The 18,892-nt window shown below is 34.7% G+C and overlaps 1 pseudogene; it reads left to right on the top strand.

Moving 5' to 3' along the window:
• Positions 1-15,211: 15,211 nt before the first annotated feature.
• LOC121212337 (TOM1-like protein 1) lies at positions 15,212-17,794 on the top strand (annotated as a pseudogene).
• The last annotated feature ends 1,098 nt before the right edge of the window (positions 17,795-18,892 follow it).

Genomic DNA, 18,892 nt, shown 5'->3' with positions numbered 1-18,892 from the left:
GTGTTTCACAAGATCATCTTAAGATGAATTCAGATATGTTAGCTAGCTTAATACTACCAACGGTGAAGGCGAATCCCAGGACTTCAGTGCCGGTCTTAATTGCCAATATTCGTAGCCAATTGAGGTACACACCTTCTTACCGCAAGGCTTGGATAGCTAAGCAGAAGGTATTAGAAAAGATGCATGGTGGGTGGGACGCTTCATATAATGAAGTGTGCTAGTGGTGTCAGGTGTTGAAAAGATATGTCACAGGTTGCATAAAAGACCTTGAAACAACACTTGCGTACTACAATGACCGATTGCTCCGAGGATGCCAAGTGTTCAAGCGTCTGTTCTGGAGCTTTAAGCAATGCCAAGAAGTATTTCTATACTGTAAGCCATTGGTACAAATTGACGGTACCTTTATATATGGTAGATATACCCATCGGCTATTGCTAGCTGTGGCACAGGATGACAGTGGGAAAATCCTATCAATTGCGTTTGCAATAACACCGGGGGAGTTAGCTGATGACTGAGATTTCTTTCTTTCTAAGTTAAGGAGGCATGTCTGCCCCCAATCTGATTTCTGTGTTATATCAGATCGGGACACTGGAATAATAGCCGCAATTGAGCGACAGAAAAGCCTATGCCTTCGTACACACCATCGGTATTGCCTAAGGTACGTTGCGTCCAACTATTACAGACAATATCGATCTACAACTGAACGACTGGAAGTGAACAACATGGGTATTTAATCTCTATTAATATAATTTCATTTGTAATATTCAATTTATTCTGAATGGAAGAGTGGTATGTAATTTTCGCTATCAACTTATATTGGTAGGGTATGAGATAAGTAAGGATTGTTTTCATTAGATGTTGGCGATTTTGCGTTCAGTTAACGAAGAAGGCGCAGACTACCTTTGTAACATACCTCTCAAACAGTAGATACAAGCATATGACGACGGCCTATGATATGTTCATATGATCTCAAACCTGGCTGAATGAATAAATTCTATTCTAGAAGGAACGCGTCATTTACTGATAACATTGGTTGTGTGAGAGACATATTTTCATTTAGTGGCACTATTTTTAAAGTGAACAGCGAGTTATAAAGGCCAAATATAGGGAGGCCATGTATGGTGCGCAAAGGTATTGCAAGAAATTAACAAGGCGAAGGCACGAGCCAACACCATGCACAAAGAGTGTCACGATTGCGACAACCTATGGTTTCGTGTGACGGAGTTTGACAAACCAAATCAAGGTATTATTGGCGGGAAATATCGTGTACACTTGAGAAATAAGACCTGCGACTGTGGGAGGTTTGACGTACTTCGTTATTTATGTGTTCATGTAATTGCAGCTTGTCAGAATCTCCGTTTGGATCCCATGAGCTATGTCTACGAAGTGTACAAAATAGAATATATATACAATGTATGGAGACACGTATTCCCACCGGTCTCAGATGAACGTAGGTGGCCGTCTGTATCACTTGATCTGTTTAAGCTGTTACTGGATAGAGAATTGTATCGCAAACCAAAGTGTTGACCTTGCTCTACTAGAATACATAACAATATAGATATTTGAGAAACAACCAACCAACAGAAGTTGTGCAGATAGTGTAGGAACGCAGGCCATACAACTCGATCATGTTCTCGGAATAGTTGATAGTTGTTATAATAAAATTATATTGCATTATTTATATTTTATTAAAAATATAAAAAAGTAAATTACAATTAAAATATTAAAAATAACTTTATTTTATTAAATGAAACAATATAAAAATTTTTATACAAATATATTAAAAAAATCAATATTGGTGTCGGTCGGAATCAGTGCCACATGGGGGTCGTCGACGGTTACGTGTTAGATTCCTCCTTGGTTTAACTTTCGGCGGACATTGTGGTTGCTCCGGTAGGGATTGTGGTTCCTCCGACAGGGGATCTGGTTGTGGATGTTGGGAGGATGACCCACATTGATAGAATAATGACTGTGGAGGTATTTGTATCACCCATGGCGGAGGTGTTTAAATCCAATATGGCGATGAGGATTGGTAAAATAAGAGCTCCTCGACGGCGCCTCGTGCAATCCCTCATGCAATAGCTACCTATATATCGGCGGTTGACTTGGAGAAATCGGGAACGGAGATGAACCGGGTCATGCATTCCAACCTGCTATAGGACTGGAAAAAGGAAACATATAAGTGTTAGGATACATATAAGGGCTAAGATACGCACCTGGCATAATCTGAAAAGGCCGTGATATGGGTGTCATCGGTTGAAGTGTTGGACTCGGTAACTATATGGGCGTTGTTGATGGGCCTGGTGATTGTGTAGGCGCTGTTGATGTCATCCCTTCTTCTTCAATTTAAAGGGCCCCGTCGTTCTCTTTGGACACGAATTTACCATCGCCTCTCCTCTTCCGACAATAAATATGGCTTGCCATGGATCTTAAACCTTGGCATGTATTCCGGCACGCACGCTAACTTAGGAATGATGATCGGTTCTCGAGTAGGTATATAATCATACTAATTTTCCCACATTTCAATATATTTTGACCAGTATCTCGGCCAATTCGTATTCAATTGCCATAAGTTGACTCTGTGCTCATCATCGAGCACCTCAGGTGCCACGAGAATCGGTTGTCAGAATCCAAATTACCGAAATACTCTATCTTACTAGTGCATCTCCACGGTAGCATAGTTGACCAATGGGACCTTCACATGCCAAATGTTCGGATTTTAAAAAAATTCATCCGGAATTACTGTCCGAATTGCCGGATCCTCGTATGATGTCCATTGAAACTATATGAACATGATAAAAATATTAATTATATACATAATACTAAATACTAAATACGAAATACGAAATGACTATTTTATTATGTATATATATTTTATTTAATACTTACTTGTGCTTCTGACCGTTGGTCTAATAGAAGTCATATATCTTCAAGAGAGATAGGTATTCCAACATAACTCGCCGAATGATTCCACCTAATTAAATAAATTTTTAACATACAATTACATTTTAAATTTACGTAATAATTGTAAAATCTAATATAAAATTTACCTCGTTATGAGTGAGAATGTATATGGGTGGTCCATTTGAGGACGTAAAAATGGAAAGCGAAACCGTGCCCATGATTGCAGTAGTGATAGGCAACCTCTGATTTTGGTTTTATTCTGTTGCGTCAACCCGCACATCTCCTTGTAGAATGTTGCTAACAGGCAGACTCGAACTAAATTCACCAACTGCTCTAAAATCAACGAGTTTCAGCAGCCATCTCTGATGTACGAGGTTTCGTGACAAGTTCGGCATCAAACAACCTCCAATCATCTCAAGAATGTATGCCTGAGCATATCGTATTATTTCTAGTTTAGTCGAATCTTTATCCGGCTCCGGGAATGTGTCCCGTAACCAGCCCATCTTGATTTGACCTCCGTTAATATTATCCGGAATAGCACCCAAAAGCTCGCAGCATACGGCTCATCAATCAACATATTGAGCGGACCTGGTGACTGCGTACCCATCCACTGGCAATCCCAATTGCAACTGCACGTATTCCAAAGTGATAGTACACTCTCCGCATGGAAGATGAAAAGTGTGCATCATGGGTCTCCACCTCTCTATCAAACGCACTGATTAGTTTTGGGTCCAACTTGTACCCCCGGCCAGTCATGGCCACATACCAAAAACCCGCTTCCCGCAGGTAATTCTCTATCAACGGCGATGGAGGACCATACATATTATAGATATAACATTGCAACACCCGATCTACAGACTGTTATAAAAAATTATAAAATGAAAATTAATTAAAATTGTATAAATGAAAAAAATATTAAATAGTATTGAAAAATTAATTAAAATTGAATAAATGAAAAAAATATTAAATAGTATTGAAAAATTAAAATTATCACTTATCATTGTCATTTGATTGACGGAGATGTATTTATTATCGAGACGAATTAATTCTCCGACTATTGCTAACACGATCGAATATTTTTTAATTTAAAAAAAAAACTATTTCAAAAAAATTTTAAACAGAGCTTTTTTGCAAAAATTAAAGAGAGCTTTGAGAGAAATTGAAAGAAATTTGAGAGAATTATGAGAGGATTTGTGTGAAAAAAATAAAATGAGGCCTTTTATAGTTTTTTTTTTGGATTGTTGGAGCCCAAACGGTAAAAAAAAAATAAGCGTTTTACTGACACATCACCTGAGAATGCGCTGACGTGGAGTCGTTTTCGCAGAATTCGACCATTTCCAATAAATAATCAGAAAATTGGCCAATTTCCATAAATAATTTTAAAAATAGGCCTTTTTGTGTAAAATAACCGGCCATGAGTGCTCTCAATTTTTAATGCAATTAATTTTAGAGGTTTAATCGGGTTTTTTACTAAAAAAATATAAAAAAATTAAAAAATTCGAAAATAATACACCAAAAAAAGTAATTACCAAAATGGTATAGTCAGGGTGGTCACGCCACTCTGACAGGCGGCACCACCCTAATATGACAGTCGAAACAGTAAAAAAAACTGAAAAAGAAAAAAAAACACTAAAAAAAATAAAAATAGAAAAGGGGTCATGTTGGTGCCAGAGGCGGCACCGGTGCCAGGTGCTTTTGCTGCCGATTTGACCCCTCATGTAGAGGGGTTTTGGTTTTTTGTTTGGGGGACCATAATATATGGTCCCCAAGCTTCATTTTCGGGAACAAAGAAAAAGAAGAAAAAGAGAGAAGAAGGAAAGAAGAGAAGAAGAAGAAAGAAAAAGAAGGAGAGGAGGAGAAGGAGGACGGCGGTTGAGAGAAGAAAAAAGAAAAAGAAAAAGAGAAGGAGAAGAAGAAGAGGGAAGGAAAAAGAAGGAAAGAAAAAGGTAATTTTTTTATAAATTTGAGTAATTAATGTTAGTTTAAATTATTTGTTTTAGATTTAAATCAGATATAATTTTATTTTTATTTCTTTGCAAGGTGTTATTTGGTTAAGAAGAGATAATAAGGTATGTTCGTATTTATTTTATATTTTCATTGAAGTATTAAGCATTTATGTGTAAAGAATATTTTTTGTTATTATTTTATGTAATTTATTTGTTAAGTGTGTGTTTTAGGTTGTTTAAAAAGATTTTTAAATTTATTTGACTTATTATAGAATTATTTATATTTTTTATTTTTTATGTGATGGGGGTTTTAAACTTTTTACAAAAAATAGTATAAAAATAAAATATTAAAAATATATTAATGAAAAAATAAAATACGAGAAGAAATAAAATACGAAAAAAAACTTTTTGGGGGAAAGTGGTGGTGACGAGTTTTTTGTTAAAATAATATAAAAAAATAAAATATGAAAATAGTATATTTTAAAAAAATCCGAAAATAAAAAAATACGAATAAAGTGCCAAAGTCAAGTTATTTATTAAATTAATATAAAAAAACTTAAATAATACATTTGAAAGATTTTATGCTAAAATAAAATACCAAAATAATATATTTTAAAAAATAATATACGAAAAAATATGAATAAAGTGCTAAAATCAGGGTTATTTATTAAAAAAATATAAAAAAACACTTAAATAATACATTTGAAACATTATGTACTAAAATAATATAAAGAAATAAAATACGAAAATAATATATTTTAAAAATAATATATGAAAATAAAAAAATTACGAAGAAAGTATCAAAATCAGGGTTATTTAGTAAATTAATATAAAGAAACACTTAAGTAATACATTTGAATTTTTTTGCTAAAATAATATAAAAAATAAAATAAGAAAATAATATATTTTAAAAAATAATATACGAATAAAATACGAATAAAATGCTAAACTCAGGGTTATTTATTGAAAAATATAAAAAATACTTAAATAATACATTTGAAACATTATGTACTAAAATAATATGAAGAAATAAAATACGAAAATAATGTATTTTAAAAAATAAGATACAAAAAAAATACGAAGAAAGTGTCAAAATCAGGGTTATTTATTAAATTAGTGTAAAAAAACACTTACATAATATACCTAATACATTTGAAACATTTTTTGCTAAAATAATATAAAAAAATACGAAAATAATATATTTTAAAAAATAATATACGAAAAAATACGAATAAAGTGCTAAAATTAGGGTTATTTATTAAAAAAATATAAAAAAACTTAAATAATACATTTGAAACATTATGTACTAAAATAATATAAAGAAATAAAATACGATAATAATATATTTTAAAAAAATTACGAAAAAATACGAATAAAGTGCTAAAATCAGGGTTATTTATTTAAAAAATATAAAAAACATTTAAATAATACATTTGAAACATTATGTACTAAAATAAAGGTTTTAAAATAAAATAATACGAAAGTAATATATTTTAAAAAATAAGATATGAAAATAAAAAAATATGAAAAAAGTGCCAAAATCAGTGTTATTTATTAAATAAATATAAAAAAACACTTACATAATACATTTGAAACATTTTTGCTAAAATAATATAAAAAATAATATACGAAAATATTTTACTTATTATCATTTTAAAATAATAATAATATTTGTATTTAAATTGGATATATTTAATTTTTTAATGTAGTATAGCAAAAAAAAATGTTGTCGAAAAAATTGTTTGCTATTTTTTTATAAGTTATTCTAATAAATATTTAAAATCTATCAAACATTAAAATTAATAACCGAAATTTATTTTGAAATTGTAGGCATCGCAATGACTTCATTGATCAATAAGGAACTTTCTCACATATGTGATACAGTTAATAATACGGTAATATATTGTTATTTGTTACGCAATGGTTCCATTAAAAAAAGATCTACGTAATTTAAGAAAATAAATTATGTTATTATAACTATTTTTTGTAATTTAACACTGTCAGGACTCGTACCGCATATTAAGGGGCCGGGTGAATGGTGTAGGATATTTCCCGGATGCACGACTGATGCCCTACTTAGAGCTAGCTGGATTCGGGTCAGCAGTATTGACCCGAACGTTTGATTTACGGTACGATTTAATATCCACATTGGTCGAGCGTTGGCGACCGGAGACCCACAATTTTCATTTGCCGTGTGGGGAGTGCACAGTCACTTTGGAGGATGTTGCATTACAGTTTGGGCTCCCAATCGACGGGGATGCCGTCACGGGCGTAAGTGCGATAGCTGAGCCGGCTGCACTTTGTTATAGCCTACTAGGAGCCTCGCCCGGCGATGCTGAGTCTACTTTTTCGGAGTTGAAATTTACATGGCTAAAAGCCAATTTCCAGCATTTATCAGATAATGCCACCGAAGAAGAGTTGGTGTCTGCAGCTCGAGCGTACATTATGCATATCATAGGGGTGTATTGATGCCCAATTCGAACAACAACAAGGTCCATATCTAGTATTTACCTCTGTTAGCTGATCTGCGTAGTGTTCGCTTCTATAGTTGGGGTTCCACAGTTCTGGCAATGTTGTATCGTGAGCTTTGTCTGTAGACATGGGCGGATGCCTTATATTGTTGCAATCATGGGCTCTTTATCGGATGCCATTCTTGGCATCGGTTAGTCACCAACCATACGTATATCTGCTAGTTAACAGGTGATAAAATTTAACTTGTTAGTAATTGGTAATTTCTTTATAATGATACTATTATAATGAAACTATATTTACTTGAAAATTGTTTTCATAGATAGAGTATTTATCTGGGTATCGGGAGGTCGTACACTGTCCCGATATATCGTCTGATGATTGAACAACATGCCGGGGAAGGGGTAAGCTATTCAAATATTCGTGACATGTAATTGCTTTGTATATCTTACTCCAACCGTGTTAAATTTTAATCATGGTATTAATCGTGCAGTTTATATGGATGCCATACCGTAGACCAGAAATTGCGGCTATTATACCCTCGTCTGCCTACGTTGATTCTCATTTGTGGTGCACTAACGCACCAATTATCAGTTTCAATGTAGTCGAGTGGTACCACGGGGATTGGGTACTACGACAGTTTGGTTGCATCCAGTACATCCCGGATCCGCCAATGCAGGTGGGGAAGGAGGTTCACGGTAAGAACAAGAGAGGGAGACATAGACAGCATTGGGGGGTTACGCACCGGAGATATATTGCAGTGTGGGAGAGTTGGATGGCTCGAAGACCTCAGATGGATATGTCTTTCGATTTGCGCCCATCGTTAGAGTACATACAATGGTACTTTAGTATGGGGAAGCCATATTTACTTGGTGGGTAGTCTACTATAGTCCCCCGAACATGTAGCGATGTGGGGCATACGAGCCAGTGGCCGATATAGAGCCCGACCCATAGCCAGATGCCGAGCATGACCCAGAGCCGGAGCCCGAGGTACAGCCGGAGGCCGAGTCCGAGCGATCGCATTCACATTCGACTGATACTTCTTATCATCCGGATTTGGCAGGCAATAACTATTTCCCGGGCTCGTCATCGCATTCACATTCGGTTGATACTTCTTATCATCCGAATTTGGCGGGCAATGACAATTTCCCGGACTCATCGGGGGGCGGATACCATTACGGATTTGATATGTTTGGGTCTACCCACCGCAGCATAGCACCTCTCCCGGCCCATATCCACCGCATTATAGCACTACCCCTGGCCCGTATCCACTGCAGTACTCCACTCCTACTGGGTTGTATCCACCGCAGCATGGCACTCCTCCCGGCTCAAGTTCATCGATGCCATTCGAGCCATATGATTTTTCTTCTATGTATCAGACACTTCACCTGCGACTTAAGAGGATGTTGGTCGTCGCGATCACCCACAACGGGAACGTCGACCTCCGTAGAAATATACCCCTAGGACCACACCATCGAACCATCAATTTTAGGGGTTTCTTCGGTTTTGATATTAAAAAGTTTGTATTTTTTTGTATATATTTAATTAGATTAATTGAAACTTTTAAACGTGGAACAAAATTTGACCATAACGTAAATTAGATTAATTTGGACATTTTGAACATTAAAACACTAAAACTTGTATCAAACTTAGTCTTGTAATATAAATTGGAACAAACTTTAAATACATTACAACATTAATCTAATTTGAACATTAATTAAATTGGAACATACTATTACCGGTATATATAGAGATTTCATGGATGTATGAAATAGATGATACATATGTAGTTATATATGCAAGTTGAGTAAATGTAAACTCAACCATTACCTTATTTGTATATTTTAATTCGTTGATTGAGTGTAGGTAATTGGTAAAAATGTTTGGTTATGTGTGCTTCATGAGAATTGAATGATGATTATATTAAGTTTTATTGTGTAATTGACTATGGGATCCATGAAATGGTGAGTTCATGATTAGTTGAAAATGATATTATGATAAATATCATTATATTGTACAAAAATAGTTTGGACAATAGTAGTAGTTCAATTTTGAAAATTCAATAAAAATTGTAGAAATTGAATTAAAGGCTGGATGAAATATGGAATTAAAGCTTATTGAGTCTAGTTTCACATATAAGAAACGGTGTAAGTAAAAGAATTTCATATTATAAGATATTTGAATTATTGTGAGATAGAGCCACAATGATTCTAGAATCCCCTGTTCTGATTTCAAAAAATTATTAAAAATTTTAAAAAAATATTTATAAGTTAAAATTTATATGCTTAGAATCATTAATGAGTATATTTTCAAGAGAAATAGACGAGAACATTATCCAAATCCCGTACTATAATATAATTTATTTTTAGTGAATAAGGGTCGGAGCTGTGGAACAACAAAGCAAGGGTAACTTTAAAGAATAAACTGTACTAATTGGCTAAATAAAAAATTCTAAAAATTTTATGGTAAAAAGATATGTGAGTTTAGTTTCTAGAAAAATTAACAGATCTTAATTTGGAGTTCTGTAGCTCCAGATATAAATAAATTCGTAACTGCAACTCTAGAAAACAGCTTGATGGATTTTTAACAAATAGAGGAATATTTGCAATATAATTTTTTTCATATAAAATAAATACATTACAACATAAGTTCAATTCCTACCTGATCGTGACGATTGTTCGATATGATAGTTTCGCTGCGGGCATTTCTCCGATTATGACCAGCTAACCTGCATAATCCACAACGCGTACCGTCGGATTTCTCCCTAATGTCCATTTCATTACGGATTCTAGTTGATTGCGGACGACCTCTTGGATTCCTGCGTAGCCCTCTGTCTGGGACAAGTTCGAAAGTTATCGGAGGCACTTTCCATGTAGACAAGTCGGGCAGGACAGGGAACTCGTTTTCCCATACACGTAACGTGCGATTGAGTGTGTACACATCTTCGACAAATTGTTCAACATTAAGGTTCACTTTAGCACACGCTCCAACGACATGCGCACACGGATAATGAAGTGTTTGGAATCTCCTACAATTGTATTGTCTATTCTAGAGATCAACTCTATAAGACCTAGGTGGTAGACCGGGTCAACGACCAATGGTCTCCGTAACTCGAAACGTTTCAAGGCGTCGTGAAATTATTTCTACATTCATCGACCTCGCCATCCGATGGTTTGCAACCATTGCATCCCTAATATCTTCAACAAACATGTGTCCCGCCTCAATCTGGTTAACTTGTTGCTGACCCATTCTTGGCATCAAGGTAGCTAACCTGTAGAATGTAGCTGAAAAGACTGTTGAAATCGGAAGATGTCGTGTTTTCAACAATACAGCGTTGACCCCCTCCACTAAGTTTGTGGTCATTTGACCATAACGAAAGCCCTCGTCAAAATTTTGAGCCCATTGCCACGGCTCCATAGTACCCAACCACTGTCGGAAAGATGTATTCGTTTGACCCTCCATGTCACTCTCAATTCGAGTCACTCTTTGGCGAAAAATGTGTGGCTCTAGCTCGTACGCTGTATATGTATTAATAAAAGATAAGTTACAGTATTGCCTATATTGAAAGGATAAGGCAATCGTTTATCTATTTTCATAAATTGTCTTTTCCAGCCTGCATTTTTATAATCTTTAATGAAGTTAGCTGCGATGTGACGGATGCAATAAACGGATCTCCATGGTACACCGGAACGTCTAATGGCGGCAATTAATCATTTCCCTCTATCAGAGATAATGCAAATATTATCGTTGCTAATAACATACCTCCGCAGGTTGGTAAGGAAGAATTCCCACGATTCCATGTTCTCTTTATCTACAATGGCAAATGCTATCGGGAGCACGTTCCTGTTGCCGTTTTGAGCAACCGCAATAAGTAAGATCTGTGTATATTTTCCATATAGCCAGGTCTCATCCACTTGTACAAATGGCTTGCAGTGGGAAAATGCGCGCATACATGGATCGAATGTCCAGAACATCCGATGGAAAATTCATTTTTCTGACTGTAGTTGGTCATCCTGGCCGTAATAAGGTCGTGTCTGTAACTCAATGACGGTCCCTGGTACGTACTCCCGCATAGCGGCTATCCATTTCTGTAGCTCGTTATACGACGCATCGAAATCCCCATACAATTGCTCCATTGCCATCTGTTTTGCTATCCATGCCTTTCGATATGACACTATATACTGAAATCGTGCTTGTATTTCGGCAATCAATACCAAAACTTTAATGGTCGGCATGTCCTTCACCATTGGCATGATACACCTACAGATAGTTTTAGAATCAAGTTTTTGATGATCTTCTGTCATACGTGTTGATGTACATGTGTGAGGCCCAACAAATTTGCGTATCTCCCACATTTGCGAATTTTGAATAAATGCAGCTCGTACCCGCCAATTGCAACCTTCCGCTGACTCCCAACACTCCTAATATATAATGTCGATTTAGACACTGCAACTTTATAATCTACTGATATATTCATGCTATACCGCTTAATAGCAAATACGCACTCTTTTTACTTTCGAATCTCTGGCCGACGAATAACTCCTCAGGATCAGAATTTACGGCTAGTCGGTGAGCAGGAAGTATTTTAGGGTACTCTGGAAACTCGGCTACATGCGCCGCGTCGGGGTCTATGAGCGACATGTGTGGCCCAGGATTATTTTGAATCACAACACGTCGCATCTGGTTTCTGACCGAAGACACGTTAATGTTTCCATCATCATTCACGTCTTCATCATCAATATCATCAGGGACATCGTCCACATCGGGATCACTATCACTATCGACTTCTTGATAACAAGGATCACTACTATCGTAACCATTATCACAACCACATCCATATTGGGTGTAACATTAAGATCGATATCGATCCCACCTATAGTCGATTCACTATCAAAGTACGATATTGGAGCCACCATGCACGGTTCTTGAGCTCTATGTTCTTCACTATATGCAGTGAGATTTTCATTTTCCTCCATACCGGCTAACTTAGGAAATAAGTGAATCGGTGCATTTTTGTCACTCCCATTCCCACGGTAAAGAGTGATAATTGTCTCCACGTCTTCGTCGTCTACAAGTTCCATTTCAGTGAATTTGATTGGATCTATCAAAACTGGAAACTTGTAGAAAAGTTTTGAGATCCTCCTCCCACAACGTCTAATAATTTTTACGTTAATTCTTCCCTTCATATCATCCAACGAGACATTTCTATTAAATCTCATTGCTATTTGTTGCCGACATTCAAATATGCATCCAACGGTTGTTGTCAAGATAATTCCATCGAAATAAACGCATACGAAAAACTGATTATCCATCTTCAATGCTCAATCTGTTAAAAAATAAACAAACTTTCTCAAAATAATTTCGAACACCAAATAAACTACTTAAATAAAAAATTTAATTACTCATATGCAATTTTTTCATTCATAAGCTCATAGTTTTTCAGTTCTCATTTTATACATAAACAACATTTATCTTACATTTAACCATTTAATTCATTCTATGTTTTCTTCCATCTTCGACCCTGTATCTTCCTCTGGAAATACTGTACAATCCAATTTAGATATTCTTATTTCTTCATATTCATCTCTACATCCAATTGGAATTCCTGGATTCTTCCTTCATTTTATAAGGGGTATTGAAATTAGAAATTCTTTTGGTAATTTCCTAACATCTAATTTATCCATCCATGGTATGTCAATCACATTTTGCTTCCCAGTCAACTTTCGTGAATCTATACTTTGTCTCGCTATTTTCCTTGCTCCATAACAGATTATAAACTTTACGAAGCATATAACTAGATTCCAATAGGTTCGTGGTACTAATGTCTTCCAAAGTTGGTCTAAAACGATTTGATGTTCCCGTTCTATTAATGTCCCTCTAAGGGTTAAGTATTGAACTTTATTCTTCCTAATCATTTCATGACCTTTCCACAACACTTCTTGCATCTTCTTATTTATTGTCATAACATGTTGAACAATGTCTTCTTCTGGTTCATTCTGTAATCTTGCACTTCTCTCATTATCTTATCAACTTTCTTCTTTGTGCTGAAGTTGTTATTTCATCAGGTAATACCAAATATGTTGCCATTTCTAACAATATCTATAACATGCCAAATAAATTTCATAAATATTATCTAATCAACCTAAAATGAGTTTTTTACCCTAATAATATAAAAAATAAAATAAAATACCAAAATAGGTTGTTTGAAAGATTAAGTGCCAAAAGTGCCAAAAATGGTACTTAATCTTTCAAACAACTTATTTCGCTATTTTATTTTATTTTTAAATAATATGGGTAAAAAATCTACCTAAAACACATATAAGAAAATAATACATTCTTTACATAACATAAATAGGCTTTTTTAGATTTTTTTTACAATAATATAACTAACAATAATTATGGTTTTTACTAACAATAATAATAACAATAATAACAATAATTTTTTACTAACAATATTAATAACTAACAACAAAAATAATAAAAATCAACAATAATAATAACAGCAAAAACACATTAACAATATAAAATTCATTATTAAAAAAATTATACCTTCTTTTCTCCTTCTCCTTCTTTTCTTCCTTCTCTTCTTCTTTCTTTCCCTTTATTTTCTTCTTCTTGCTGCTGATTCTTGCTCCTGGAGTTGCTGGGTCTGCTTAGTTTTATAGTGCTTAGGTGCTGCCTGTGGGACCTACACAACTGGTGATGCCTCTGACACCAACATGACCCTTTTTATTTTTTATTTTTGTTTCAGTGTTTTTTTTCTTTTTCAATTTTTTTTACTGTTCGGCTGTCATGTTAGGGTGGTACCGCCTGTCAGAGTGATATGACCATCCTGACTAACTATTTTGATAATTACTTTTTTTGGTGTATATTTTGAATTTTTTAAATATTTTTTAGTAAAAACCCCGGTTAATCGGATGGAATTACACTTTAAATGCCAAAAAAAAAAAGGAAAAAGAAACTGATATACTTTAAATGTCAAATAAGTTTTTAAATTTTCGTTAAAAAAAAGCTCTTTAATTATATTTCTGAGGTCCAGAGTGGCAACGGCAAGGCATAGCACAGAATTGAAACTCCCAAGTCCAAGGATTTAAACTCATTCCTTACGCTTGCCGTCTTCTCCTTCCTTTTTTTTTCTCAAATTCAATTTCAAAGTTAAGTAATTGCTTCTCTGTTTTTTTCAACTTTCTCTTTTATTTCATCAAATCTCTCTGGGTTTTGCTCTCTCATCTACTTCGCCTCTATAATAACTGTAAGCAAAGGGCAAACGGATTTTCTTTCTTTTTTTTTGAATTTATTTTCTTATGATTTTTTCTGATTTTTAATTGATGTATTTAGGATCTAGGTTTAGCTGACCCTGCAGCTACCATTCTGAACTTCAGTTTTTTTTTGGTTTAAGAAATAATTTGTGTTACAATTTTCTATAAGTTATTTTCATCTTAAGCTTATCTAAGTTTAGATTTTGGGCACTTATGCATCTATAGTTGTATTTCAACTGCTGCTATAATGGAAGAATAAATGATCTTTACTTTAATTATTTGTTTTAAATTAGGTAATTTTTTTCTTTTGTTTCTTTAATCAGCTAGTTGATCAATGTTTTGAGTTTTGAAGTCAATATATCTTTTTATAATGTGGGTTTTTTTTGAAGATTTGGGTACTAGGGTTTTGATAATTTTGATGCTATTAGAAAATGTCCAGATCATTCATTAGATCTACATGAAGTTCTGTGGATAAATCCTAGGGAAGAAAGTGAAAGCAGCAAAAAGCCAGATATTTAGTTTTCTAATTAAGGATGATGGGGCAAATCATATATTTTTCTCTGTTTGATTATCTTGCAACATATATTTCGTTTTGAGGCATTTGGGAATCCTTTTTTTTTTTGGGAAGATTACATGGAAGAAATCTTATGCGGAAATTCTGCATCTATGGTGGTTGCATTTAGGCATTAACTTTTGCAGACATTTATTCAAGATGTAAATTTTTTGTGTTTTGAAGGTTTGGTGAAAATGGAAAAAGAATTGATGATAAAGTTAGTGCCTTTGGTGAACGCATCAAGGTGAAGGAGCTGAGTTGGCAGAAAGATGAGCGCTGGCATGAGCTCATGAGCTTTATGGTGAAGGAACTCTTCCAAGGCCCGAACCCAACTGATAAGCTTCTTGAGGATGCTACATCTGAGGCCCTTGACGAGCCTGACTGGGCCTTGAATCTTGATATTTGTGACATGGTCAATCATGAAAAAGTGAACAGTGTTGAATTGATCCGTGGCATAAAGCGGAGGATAATGTTGAAGAGCCCTCGGTTCAATACTTATCCATGGTCTTGCTTGAAACTTTTGTCAGAATTGTGAGAAGGCATTCTCGGAGGTGGCAGCTGAAGGGGTTCTTGGTGAGATGGTAAGTTAATTGATGATCCTCAAACTGTTGTCAATAATCGGAATAAAGCTTTAATTCTTATTGAAGCTTGGGGGGAGTCAACCAGTGAGCTCCGCTATTTACCTGTTTTTGAAGAAACTTACAAGGTACAGCATAAACTATTTATCTAGTTCTTTGCAGCTGTGGAAGTGAGTTGAGAAATATGATCATATAATTTTGTTCACTAGGTTTCCTGAGGTGTGTATCTGAGTGAAAGTCATGTCAAATCTATTCCTTTGATTGCTATTACAGCCTTGGAATCGTAGTTAATTTAGGAATTAACTTACAAAACTTCATTCAATCATGGAATTGGAGTTTTTTCGTTAAAGGAAAAACTATATTATTGTTTATTTTGTTTAGTCGCTTGAAATATAAGATCAATTCAATGATCCTTGAATAAGCATTGTCAAACAATTAAATTCATTGCTAGTAACGTATGGAATTGGAATTTTCCCGTAAAAGGGGAAAAAAAATTGTTTTTTTTGTTTAGTTGCTTGAAATATGAGATCAATTCGTATGATCCTTGAATAAGCTTTGTCAAACAATTAAATTCTTGGCTAGTAACATTTGTCTGCATCAATGTCTCTTGAGCAATTTGTGCTTTGTGTTACATTAGGATTTAGCATGCACTCTAAATATGCAGTGCAATGTAGCTGTGAAAGATAGCTTTTCTGTGGCTTGTCGATTGATGAATTTTAAGATTTTCTCCAATGATCCTTTTTTTTTCCTCTGTAGAGTTTAAAATCAAGGGGTATTCGCTTTCCCTGGTCGTGATAATGAGAGTTTGGCACCTATTTTTACCCCTGCTCGTTCCGTTTCAGCGGCAGAAGTGGATGCCAGTCTTGCACAGCAGCTACAGCGTGTGTGCAGCTTCAGCATGATACTACTGTTCCAAGCTTTTCTGCTGAACAAACAAAGGAAGCATTTGATGTGGCAAGAACTGCATTGAGCTTCTTTCAACTGTGTTATCCTCATCACCCCAACAAATGCTCTTGAGGTATTATCGTCTTCTTTATTATACTTTTTAGTTGCTAATTTCATGTACAATAAATTATGCTTTGTTTCTGCTGCCAAGTAACAAGCTTAAAAATTGAGTTTTGGCGTATGAGTCATTCCTTTGTTTAATGATATTCAGTCTGTTCGGTGCAGTGAGCCTTTATTGTGCAAAAGCTATTTTATTTGTCAGTCAATATTTTTTCCTTTTTCCCTGTTTTCAAGGAGGAAATTACTTCCCTTTTAGATCTCTTAGATCTTTCAGTTATCTGTTTATGATCTGTATCAGACAGTCGCACTTGAAGGCTTGTAGCTATGCATGTTAAATCTCCTCCTCAATAATTAATACTGATGAGAATGCTGACGTGTGCAACAGTACCAAGTTTTCACTTAAAGTTTGAGGGGATGTCTTCGACTTGTTTGCTTGCTCTGCAGCTGGTAAATTAAAATTAATGCTTTGTGATAAGATGACTCAGCAGATTAGGTTTAAATTTACTTGGTTTATTTGGTGACTGTTGATGGTAAGTTGGGCTTATTTTGATGATCATTGACAATGTGACATATAGATGACAGTTTCACATACATGTAGTTCGATTCCAGTTAAGACTCAGATGATAATGATGTCATTCTTTAAGGTCCCAGTAATTTTTGTGTGTTTGATGTCAGGATGACCTGACAACCACGCTTGTCCAACATGTGTCAGTCCCAGTCCACTGTTCTAAGATCATTGAGCTCTGGAGATAACGAGGCCTGCTTTTTGAAGCTTTGAATGTGAATGATGAGATCCAGAAAGCTCTCTCAAAGTATGAAGAGTTGAAGAAGCCATCAGTAGTTCGTACGAGCCAAACCCGCAATGATTCCTGTGGCTGTTGAACCTGGTGATTCGCCCGTCATACAAACGAGATGCCTTTATTAGGAAACAAGTACTCGACATGGAACACATGGCGGAAGCAATGATGACAGATGGATGATCTGGATGAAATGATTTTTGGTAAGAAAGGTGGGGTTCATCTGAAAGGGGCAGATTTAAAGAAGCAGCAAGCATCTAAAGATGATCTAATCACATTCTGATTCCATAATATTAGACGGAAGGCCTATGCCGGCCATTGTAGCCATTTATTCGAATTAGGAAGTAAAACACCATGAGAAGATTGTTGACTTTTTCTTTGGTTATACTAGGATTGGATTGGATGGATGGTTGTCCCTGCAATTATGTGTAAGTAATTCATGTCTGGATTTGTTTTACTTGAATATTTGATGAGTAGAGAGTATACATGGATGGGATGGCTCTCATATCCATGACTGATATCTGCTGCATTCAATTAACATTAATTCTTTTGCCATGAATTGAATTACAGTTGTATATGTATATTTGAATGCAAAACAGGGATGGTGATGTGATGACTCCAAAATTATGGACATTGGATTAAATTTTCATGGAAATTTTAGATTATTTGATTTTCATGTCAATATATTATCAATAAAAATGTCTCCATTATATTAAAGAATATTATATTTTTGTGCTTCAACAAGCTTAGATGCAATCACTATAATTACAGTAACGTTGATCATTCAGTTACTCTTAAATTGTGATATTAAACCGTACCGTGTTTAGTTAGGTTATCGGTTTGATTGGTTCAATCAGTTTGATTAAAAATTAAGAAAGATAAAATTAAATTAAAAATATGGTTAAATTGTTTCCTTCAATTGATTTTTTAATCGGCTCAATCGGTAATATATTGGTCCTGAGTCAATTGATTCAAATTTTTATTGGATGATATCTAATTAATTTTCAATTTAACCAATCTGATTGACCATTCGAGTTCGATCAAACAATATTATAGTGCAACTTTATATTTTTTTTCCAAATTTAGAAATGAATAAACCTTCAAATATTCCTTAGATAATATTTTTACTAGTTTAATATTTCGCTTGCAATATTGGTCTCAAAAGTTTGGCCGAGTTCTTATACTCGGTTCAACCCGAAATTTGGTACAATGAAAAGGAGAAAGTATAAAACCAGCCGAAAAAATATAGCCATTCCAAATTTCGACTCTTAGAGCACAAACCCTACCAAAAACCTGCCCTTTGTCTTTGTTTGCCTTCTCATTTTTCTCAGTGAATTCTTTTTCTTTAAAGGATTAAGAAATTTTTTGAAACTTTCTTAAG

The sequence above is a fragment of the Gossypium hirsutum genome, chromosome A13 (assembly GCF_007990345.1).
Source record: "Gossypium hirsutum isolate 1008001.06 chromosome A13, Gossypium_hirsutum_v2.1, whole genome shotgun sequence".
In the NCBI taxonomy this organism is placed as follows: domain Eukaryota; kingdom Viridiplantae; phylum Streptophyta; class Magnoliopsida; order Malvales; family Malvaceae; genus Gossypium; species Gossypium hirsutum.
This window is presented reverse-complemented; position numbering and strand designations above follow the sequence as displayed.